The sequence below is a fragment of the Monopterus albus genome, unplaced genomic scaffold (genome assembly GCF_001952655.1).
Source record: "Monopterus albus unplaced genomic scaffold, M_albus_1.0 scaffold583.1, whole genome shotgun sequence".
In the NCBI taxonomy this organism is placed as follows: domain Eukaryota; kingdom Metazoa; phylum Chordata; class Actinopteri; order Synbranchiformes; family Synbranchidae; genus Monopterus; species Monopterus albus.
This window is the reverse complement of record NW_018128463.1, coordinates 1,593-11,390: the sequence shown is the minus strand read 5'-3', so window position 1 is coordinate 11,390 and position 9,798 is coordinate 1,593. Positions and strand designations below refer to the sequence as shown.

The 9,798-nt window shown below is 41.8% G+C and overlaps 1 protein-coding gene and 1 long non-coding RNA gene across 4 annotated transcripts in view; one reads left to right on the top strand and one right to left on the bottom strand.

Moving 5' to 3' along the window:
- Positions 1-3,947, bottom strand: part of LOC109953222 (syntaxin-binding protein 6-like) — a 42,808-nt gene extending 38,861 nt beyond the window's left edge. Inside the window, exons 1-2 of the mRNA XM_020588646.1 lie at positions 3,888-3,947; positions 3,522-3,679 (exon numbers count right to left, since the gene is read on the bottom strand). The gene's annotated coding sequence lies outside the window, so the exon portion shown is untranslated. The remainder of the gene's footprint in view (positions 1-3,521; positions 3,680-3,887) is intronic.
- Positions 3,948-6,217: 2,270 nt separating this feature from the next.
- On the top strand, positions 6,218-8,518 carry LOC109953223 (uncharacterized). Of its 3 annotated transcripts, none has more exons than XR_002273869.1 (4): positions 6,218-6,711; positions 6,908-7,014; positions 7,488-7,661; positions 7,864-8,518. It is a non-coding gene; the product is annotated as an uncharacterized LOC109953223 (long non-coding RNA). The 3 variants fall into 3 exon arrangements; XR_002273871.1 differs by having other exon boundaries at positions 7,488-7,665; XR_002273870.1 differs by lacking the exon at positions 6,908-7,014.
- The last annotated feature ends 1,280 nt before the right edge of the window (positions 8,519-9,798 follow it).

The window sequence follows — 9,798 nt, the reverse complement described above, 5'->3', positions numbered from 1 at the left end:
ATTCATGGTATTTGGGAATCGTAGACTAGATAACGAACTGCAAGTGAAAATAGGGGGAGCTAATATAGCACGAGTATATGAAATTAAATTTCTAGGTGTCATAGTTGATGACAAATTCTCCTGGAAATCTCATATCAGATATGTTCAGCACAAAATAGCAAAAAATATATAGATATTGGCGAGGGTTAGATATATTTTGGACGGGAAAGCACTACGTATTTTGTATTCTTCATTGATTTTACCATACTTAGAGTATGGCGTTGAAAACTGGGGAAATACATACACAAGCTCACTTCAACCATTGTATATATTACAAAAAAGAGCGATAAGAATTGTGCATAAGATGGGGTATAGGGAGCTTTCATACAGTCTAAATTGTTAAAATTTTTTGATTTAGTGGGATATAAGACTGCTGTGTTTATGTATAAAGCCAGGAACAATTTATTACCTGGTGGAATTCAAAAACTATTTAATGAAAGGGAAGGGGGATACAATCTAAGGGGTCAGTTAAATTATAAAATTCATGCTATACGCACAACCAAAAAAAGATTCTGTATTTCCATAAGTGGGGTAAAACGATGGAATAATTTAAGTGTGGACATAAAAAACAGTAAGAAAATTGATGATACAGATATAAAGGTATGTGTCAATCAAGATATGGGCAAGAACAGGCTTAATGATTAATCAGATGGGAGTGTGGATGTAGAATATGTATCCATGTAGTAATACTGCTTGCAAACCAATGATGATAAGATGATGTTAGGGGGTAGGACTAGATAAGTCTAACTTCTTCCTACTCCGTTCAAGCATGTACTAGGTATAAGCAAATTGAAAATATATTTGTGGATATGTCTGGAATTATGTGTAGTTACATACTGACTGTTGTTACATGTTTGAAAGAATAAATAAATCAAATCAAATCCTGCAGCCTGGCTCCTGTGAGGCCAATGTACAGTAGAGATGCTGTGAATGACTGAGATGAAACTTGCTCATTATTTTGAACACAAGTAAATTTTCCATTTTCAAATTGTGACTTTATGATTTCTTCTCTTATAACTGCGCATATGAACAAACCAGCACCTGTAAAAATGATTTTCTGAGGCCTGTGTATTTTTTACTCTGATGTTGTTTTTGTTTGGTAATAAGCTCTATGTACTGTTTTCAAGTCACTGTAAGTAAAGAATGAGTCTTTCCTCTCATTTATATCCACGTCCTGACATCAGGCAGTCACGTTTCCGCCCTGCTCTTTAAATGGGAGCTGGTTTGATTGGACAGAACTAACGACTCCACCTGCTCCCTCTAATAATCTTTCCCCCCCAGAACATGCCCAGTAAGTGCACTGTCTGTGGTCACCAAAACACAGCCTGTTTTTAGTTTTCATCTAGTCTTTGTGTGAAGCGCCATTTTAGTTTTTATTAGTTTTAGTCACGTTCATACTCTTTTTAGTCTAGTCAAGTTTCAGTCAACTAAAAGTCTGAGCATTTTAGTTTTATTTTAGTCAGAATTATCCATGAGTATTTTCATGTAGTTTTAGTTGACGAAAACTGATGACATTTTAGTCTAGTTTTAGTCAATGAAAATTGTATTTTAGTCTCTTTTTAGTAATGCAATTCTATTTAACCCAGTCAATATAGTACAAGTACCTAGTAGTATAGACGAAACCAAAATTTTCTTTGAGCCAAACCCATTTCAAACAAGGTTATCTTATTATATTATTGTTACCTTATAGACTCAAGAATACATCCAATACACATTTTGTGGCCGCATTTCTCCCCATCTTTTTCCACAACACACTCCATTTTCTTTTCCATTTCTATGTAATGAAAGTTTTTCCAAATGTCATTTCTTCTTTTTTTTCCCCAAAGACGAACCCCGGCTGGCCGGCCGGCCATCGGTCCCTTTCTCTGCGTCAGACTTAACTTTGTTTGTTGTCGTCTTCTAAACAATGCCGTGAGTGGGGCATCTGCGCAGTGCGGCCTGATGCTGCCCCTGAAGTGAGACACAGGAAACAGAAAAGCTGCAAAATAATAATAACGCAACTAAACGAGACGAAATAATATTATAACATTTCGTTTCGTCTCGTTTTGGTCAACGAAAATGAAGAGCCATTTTAGTATAGTTTTAATTTTGTAAACCGCATTTGGTCTCGTTTTTTTCATCAACAATATTGCATTATACATTTAATCATAGTCATCGTCACACAACCAGCATTTTTGTTGCGTCTCATCTCGTTTTCGTCATGTGATAAAGGTTCGTTGACGACGATATTTAGTCATAATTTTCGTTGACGAAAGCAACACTAGTGATGGAAAATGCAAATCAGGATGCAAAAATCCCTCGTTTAGAAAATGTGTTAAACTCATTGTCACTCTTCAGATTCTGCAGCCTGGCTCCTGTGAGGCCAATGTACAGTAGAGACACTGAGTGACTGAGATGAAACGTCCTCATTCATTTGATATGTAAATTCACTCATTTAAAATGTCCTAAAACTGTATATCAACAAAACATCCTTCCTGTAGAAATTAGTATCTGACTCTTGATAGAGTGAGTGTGTTGCTAGTAAAATGTGGCTGTATCATGACACTGGCTGTGGCAGATATCAAACCTGTCTTTTCAGGTCCTGGACTATCTCTAGCTCTCAGCCTCAGTGTGTGATTCCAGGTTTCTTTTACCATAAACACTGTTTTCATATCATTTGTTCAGCGCCATGAAAATGTTTAGTTAACCTGAATAATCCTCATGTTGATATTCTTTCCTCCTAAGCAACATTTTTTCTTTTTAAAGTAAAAATCTAAAAACATGACAGCAAACAGCACAGCGAGTGCTTTTTCTATTTTTGCTGCAGTTGTGGCCAGACTATCACATATTTTCCAGGTTGTAAAAGGTTTACTTTATGGTTAATAAGTATGCATTGTGAAATTTGGAAATGATGGATTGTATAAAACTAAGCACACACACACATTTGTTTTCATTTCTTGTGTCGACTTTTCATTGAGTTACATTCTTTTCTTGGAGATTTATCCTGATGGGTTTTATCCTCTCAGGTGCACTAGTGTTAGTGTAACCCACCTATAAGGTAAGGGCCCTGAGTTCAGTTAACTCACAGTAACTATAACTGATGAATCTTAAATCTCTAATAAACCTCTCTACATTATATGCCCTTACATCCTGGAGTACTGTATGTAATAACCAAATGTGTTAGAGTTAACGTTTCTTCATTTACTCAACAGAAAATCAGTAAACCATAAACAATAACAATCCCTTTTGCAAATATATTTAACTCTCTCCTCTGTAAAACACACTTTTCAGTGTTTCAAATAAACACACATATAGTGGGCCCACACACCACACTCACACTCACACTACACCAGCTGGCACATATATTGAGATTTAACCCCCTACAGGCTTGATGGATGCTCGGGTGCGGTGAGGCCAAAAACTAAGCAGCCATTTCACTCATAAGAGCCAAACAAAAACTGTACCTTATTTAGTAGTTTGTAGTGCAGAGAGTGAAGCTTTACCTCCTTCATGTGTCCAAAGAAATGATAAAAGGGTCCTAGTAGTCCTCCGATGGTGAAGTAGTCACAAGTCCTCAGGTCCAGATGCAAGCAGTAGTGGGAAGGTCCGGAGTAGCGGCCTCTGTTGTACCATCCAACTGGTCACTCACGTAGCACTGTATCTGATAAGGTTGATGAATTACAGGTCGGAAAAGATAAATCCAGTCTTGGGAGTAAGCTGAGTTAGCTATACTACCGATACCAACATTCATTTAGCTAACGAATGCTAGCAAGATAGCCAGACACAATAACACTACACAACTGCAAGATAACTCCGTGCAGAAGAATATCCAGTCGTGTACTCCAAATGATGTAGAACCAATATCTTACAGCAGATTCTCGAGTTGACAGTCTAAGATACAGTCCACAAAACGCAGCACATTTCACGTCTACATAAACCTTCACCAAGTTAACCTCTTCCCCGCTTCCTTTTTCTTCTTCTCCCTTATCCCTGCGTGTCACTACCTTTACCAATGGATGACCAATGACGATATTTTACACACTTCCTTGAATCAATGAAATAACATGAAATGAATCACCATAAAGCTTTCCATATGTATTTTATGAAAATCAACTTATTTATAGTAACTATTGCTCAAAAGCAAACACACTTTCTAAGGATGTTTAACTATAATACATAGTATTTTTACCCAGGTTACACCAGTAGTTTAGAGAGTTTTGCAGAGAAAAGTGTGAATTTATGTCAATGTTAATTCAGTGTCAATGTTATGTTAATTCATTTTGTGATCGCTTTGAGTTTCAACTCTAAACGTTATTGACACCACTGCACCTCTGACACCAAGGACAAACATTCCAGCTGTCACAAATCAGAAAGGATAGATCACAAAAGCTGAGTGCAAATGGAGAAAAAGTAATCTTCAGATTCATGATGAGGTCTTTAGAATGATGTTTCACATTTACAGTACAACTCTGAAATTAATATGGGTAAACAAGTTAATGGTTAAACATATGCAATGGTGGAAGTGCACACAGGATTACCATTAAAAGCTGCACTGCCAACCATGTCTGTTTTCTGCATGTGCATTCTCTCCATTTATAAAACGTGAAAACACAATCAGCCTGTTGTCATGTAAAAGATTAAATGTACTATTTGAACATCTCCCGATTCATAGCTACCTCTCTATCTGAGTCTAATGCAATTTTTCAGCCTTAAGGTTTGTTTTTTTTCAAACTTAGGCCAGTTATTGTGTATGAAGTGTCCAGAATTTGTCTCGGAAAGATGCTTCCTTATCCATATTCAGGGATCATAGACGGGACTTGTGTAACTCTCTTTCCCACTCCAAACCAGATTCCTCTTTGGCCCAATCCCATTTCTCCTCCTTTCCCCTACACTTAGCCCTACTCCTCTATTTTGTGTGTTCACAAAAAACTGACCACAGCTTAAGAAGGCACTGTGTGATTCAAAATTTCAGACAGCAACTCAGTGTTTGTTCACTTAACCACTGCCATTAACTATCGATAGAGGTCTTGAAAAGTTGTCCCATTTCACAGGGGAAGATTTCTACCACTACTCCTTTCAACTGTTTTCAGGGTTAACATAAAAATGAGGGGGCATCAAAAAACTAGGGATAGGGGTAAGAAATAAGAAATGGAATTAGGCCTGTGTCTAAGGCTACAACTGTTAATATTCAACGACTCCCCCCCACTGTCTGGCCCTAGTGTGGTCACCGTTGTGATTGCTAACCTCCATTTTGCCTCACAGATCTTTTCTGTGCTATGCTGTGTCAGCAAAACCAAACCTCAACCTCTTCCCCAGCCTGCACCACTTGCAGTCAGTCAACAGTCTTTCTTCCTGTCAAAAGTAGGAATGGCAGATCTCTCTACTGTGCAAACACCCACTTTTCTCATCCGCTGCAGTCCATCAGATTGTGTGTTTGCCTGTTACCACTGGTCATGCTAACAGTAAGTCAGCAGCTCCTGTGGCTACTATCAGGCCAGCTAGCCTCCAACTAGCACCAGCTCCAGCTAGCGTCAAGTCTACTAGCTCCAGTTCTGTACTTCTCCTGTCTCTGCCAGTTTCTAGTCGGCTGCAAGGAAGAACCACTGACCCCCATACAGGGGACTCCACAGTTACCCAGTGCCCCGAGCTACAGGCCAAGTCATGCATCACACTCAAATTTCAGGTACAAAGATGCAGCATGGCCAAACTGCCCCACAACCCTCAGCTCCAGGTCCATTCATGCTACACATCATGGCCACAGGCTGTGCTCCAGGCCCAGCCATGCATTGGTCCTGAGCTCCAAACCAAACCACAGGTAAATTCCAAGCCACACAGTGTGCCCAGATTCCTGGTCCAGCCTGCCATCTCCCCTAATTCTGGTCCCTGTCAGCCTATGCTTCCATATTCCAGTTCCTGCCCTTGCAGCCCTTTAACCTAGTGAAGCAGCTGCTCCTTGGCGTCTCCAAGCCACACTTCTCTGCACCAGAGCCACAGTCCTCATGTGCATTGGAGCCTCAATGTTAGGGTTGCCTGCTGTTTCTCCCTCTGTCTCTCACCTTCCTATTGTTTCTCCTCTCATTACAGGCACCTGTGGGCTCAAGTCGACATCAGCAGCTGTCGCACATCGCCCTGATTGTTTGCTGGGCTACTTAATTTGCTGGCTTGGGTCTCCTGGTTGCCAATCCGTTATGGTTACTTACCTGAGACGTCTGGCTTCTGCTTCACCGCAAACTACTCCTGAAGACCGGCTTTTTCCTTCAACCTCCAAGTGGTGTCCGTTCTGTTTCCAGTGCTCGCTACTAACTCGCATCCTAGCTGTAACACTCACTTCACTAGCAGTCAACTGAAGATCTCTGTGAAGCTACTGTTTTTTCACTGTTCGGTGGTAAATGCTTACACCACTGGCAGCCAACTCCAGAACTCCATTTAGTCACTATTTTCTCACTGCAGACACTTACAACTAATATAAGAACTTGATTATTGAACTGTTTATCTCACTGCCTGGCTGTGATGCTGCTTGCAGCCAGCCTATACTCTGCTCTATTATTGTTTGATTCTCTGAGTAGGCTGGAGGATTTTCTGGCTACACCTCTCCAACTACCTCTCAAGCGCATCAGCAACCCATTGACGGGCAGCATGCTCCCTGGTCCTGACGGGCTCTGCACCTCCTCTTCCACCCTCCACTCTGCTAAGGTAATATCCTTTCAGTGCTCTGTAATGGGGAAGGATGCATATTCAGTTATCTATGCCTGACCTGCTGCTTTTCTCTGTCCACCGGGTGCACCTTGAGCCTCTGGTTCTCTGTCCTGGTCCGCATGTTCCTGTCATGATTCTGCCCCGTCCGCTTCCTGTATCATGCTCTTAGTCTGATACTACTTCCTGTCCCCAGCTCACCCTGACTCCCCGGAGCATTATCTCATCACCCACATTGGTTTCACCTGCTCCTCAATTACTCACACCTGCTTACAACAGCATATAGCAGCTTCTCACCCAGTGGTAAGCTGCCAGATTGTTCTATGCCTTCCATGACTTTCCAGCCTTTTCTTTTCTAGCTTTCCTGCTATTCTGAGATTGAGATCCTGCATGTATTACCAACTAATGATTCTGCCTTGCCCTACCTGTTAGACTGCTGTAGACTTCAACCGGGTTCACATCCCCACACCTCACAGGAGTGTTCAACAGCTCCTCCTGAGTTTCTCCTTGGTTTTCATGCCATCCTGGTTCTTCAACCTGGTCCGCCGCTCTGCTGCCGGCCCTTCAATTACCTGCTAGCGCTTCTGGAGCTCACAGTGAGCTCTTCTGGTTTTTTCCTGTCCTGTGTTGTTCCTAGAGACCTCCCTAAAACCTAATAAACTTCTTTCACTGTAACTAACCAGCTCTTAGAGTCTAACTAACTCACCTTTTGGCTACAGCAAGCCTAACACTCAAGCCTCCTACCCATCAAGGTCATCTTTTCCCCTGTGTTCCAGAGCCTTGGCCCAGCCATCTAGAGCCTCAGCTTCGTGGTCCATCCTTGAGCCTGTTCCTGCCAGTGGGTTGACCCATGCTGCCAATGTCACATCCCATCTTGTTTGTGCCAGTGGCTCAGCTGAAGTGGCTGTCGCCATGCTTATTCCCGAGCCTGTCCTTAGGTTGGCCATAAGGTAGGTAGGTACTTTATTGATCCCACAGTGGGGAAATTTCTGCCATAACCATAACCATAGATTTACAATAATAATAACAATCAATGCCATGCCTTTTTCTGAGTTTATTCCTGCCCCTGGGTCAGCTGTCCCCACTAACACCATGCCAGTTCCTCTTCCTTGGTCAGCCTCCCTCTTTGACATCCATTCTGTTCTCCAACAGGAGAAGGAGTTGGCTTCCTCAGCTTTGCAGTGTGCTTCTGACTTGACCTACCTGGTTGATGTCCAGCCTGAGACCCAGGCCATTGCCAAGCCCGCTGTTCAGCCTGTTCGAAGTTGGCCTTCCTGGTCAACATCCAGGCTGCAGCCCAATCTGTTTGCCAGCATGCTGCAGAGTCAGCCTCCCAGAACAGTGCTCCACCTTTGTGCCAGTCTGCTGCTCAACCTTCTCAGGAGTAGGCCTCACTCATCAACATCCAGTCTGCTCTATAGTCAGTCAGCACCCCCTGTTGATGTCCTGTCTGCTGTTCAGCCTACACCAGGGGTTCCTAATGTGTTACCGTCCACCTTACTGTATTCCCTTTAAAGGGGACAGTGTGCTTAATGGATCATCTGCATCTTATATGTTCTTTCTGTTCTATTTTAACTCCTGTCTAAATCCTGTGATCTATGCCTTGTTTTATCCCTGGTTTAGAAAATGTGTTAAACTCATTGTCACTCTTCAGATTCTGCAGACTGGCTCCTGTGGGGCCAACGTACAGTAGAGACACTGAGTGACTGAGATGAAACTTGCTCATTAATTTGTTCATGAGTGAATTCACAAATCTAAAAAGTGAATTTATTGTTTATTCCTTAATACTGTATATCAACAAACCAACATTCCTGTAGAAATTAGTATCTGACTCTAGGTGTCTGACTGCTGATTGTCAGCTTCACATAACTTTTTTCATTATTTTATTTTTTAATAGAAATGGTGATTATATTCAATATTTATTGATAGTGTGAGTGTGTTGCTAGTAAAACATGGCTGTACCGTGACACTGGCTGTTGCAGATGTCTAACCTGTCTTTTCAGGTCCTGGACTGTTTCTAGCTCTCACTGGACGTGTTGTCTCTCACACTCAGTGTGTGATTACACATAGAGGTTTTGTTCCATGACTGTGGGTATTCTTTACTCTGTTGTTTTTTTTTTTTTGGTAATAAGCTCTGTGCACTATTTTCCAATCACTGTACACTATCACCCACTGTCATGTAAACTGTGGATTAACATGATTAATCCACACATTTAAAGACGTTTCCCTCGGCAGATGCTGCAGTTCCCCTCAGCTCCACACTCCATTTCATTGACTTTTAACTTGCTCCTTGCTTTTGTAACCCACAATTATAAAGTTTTTTGTTGACTGTTGTTGTCAGGTGGGCCCACACTAGAGGATTTTATAATCTTAACTGATTTTGAAAACATGAGACCACAGACATAGCAACAGATTTAATAAATTTTTCGCATTTTAATCTTAAAAGCACACACTACATGATTCAGTCAAGAGGCAGGACCACACACTTGCTGTTTTTACTGAACAATGCTGATTCCTGGGACCAGGGGTCTCAGAAGCTCTTGTGATCAAACCTGACTTTATAACAAAACAAACATGGAGGAGGACAGTTGTTACAAAGCAGTGGAGCGTCTGTGTTTTGTGTTTTTTCACAGTGAAACGGTTAGGATAAACACTCGCACACGGAAGTGAGTGAGCAATAGAGAGGCGGACCCAGGTAGCCGACTTCAGTGCAAGCAGTGATTTATTTAGATACAGTGCAGTAGAGTGAACAAACAACAAGCAGGTAAATGATAACTGAATTGGGGGGAAACCGGGTGTTGACCAACAGCAGGAGTTCATGAGAGATGAGCTGGAGTGTGGTGGGCCGAGCTGGGTCGCGGGGTAACTCCTGAGCTGGCCGATGAGATGATGGTAGATGCTGGAAGAAACAACAGGCAGAGAGGAGTTGATATGGGAGAAATTTGGTGACTGTGCATCGACCTGTCTGGGAAGGTAGAGTGGAGCCAAGGTCTGGAGGAAACAGGCAGTCCAAACCAAAAATGAGAGAATAACAAAAATAACAAAGCTGACTAGGAGAGACACATAAGCGACAGGAACCAAGGTAAA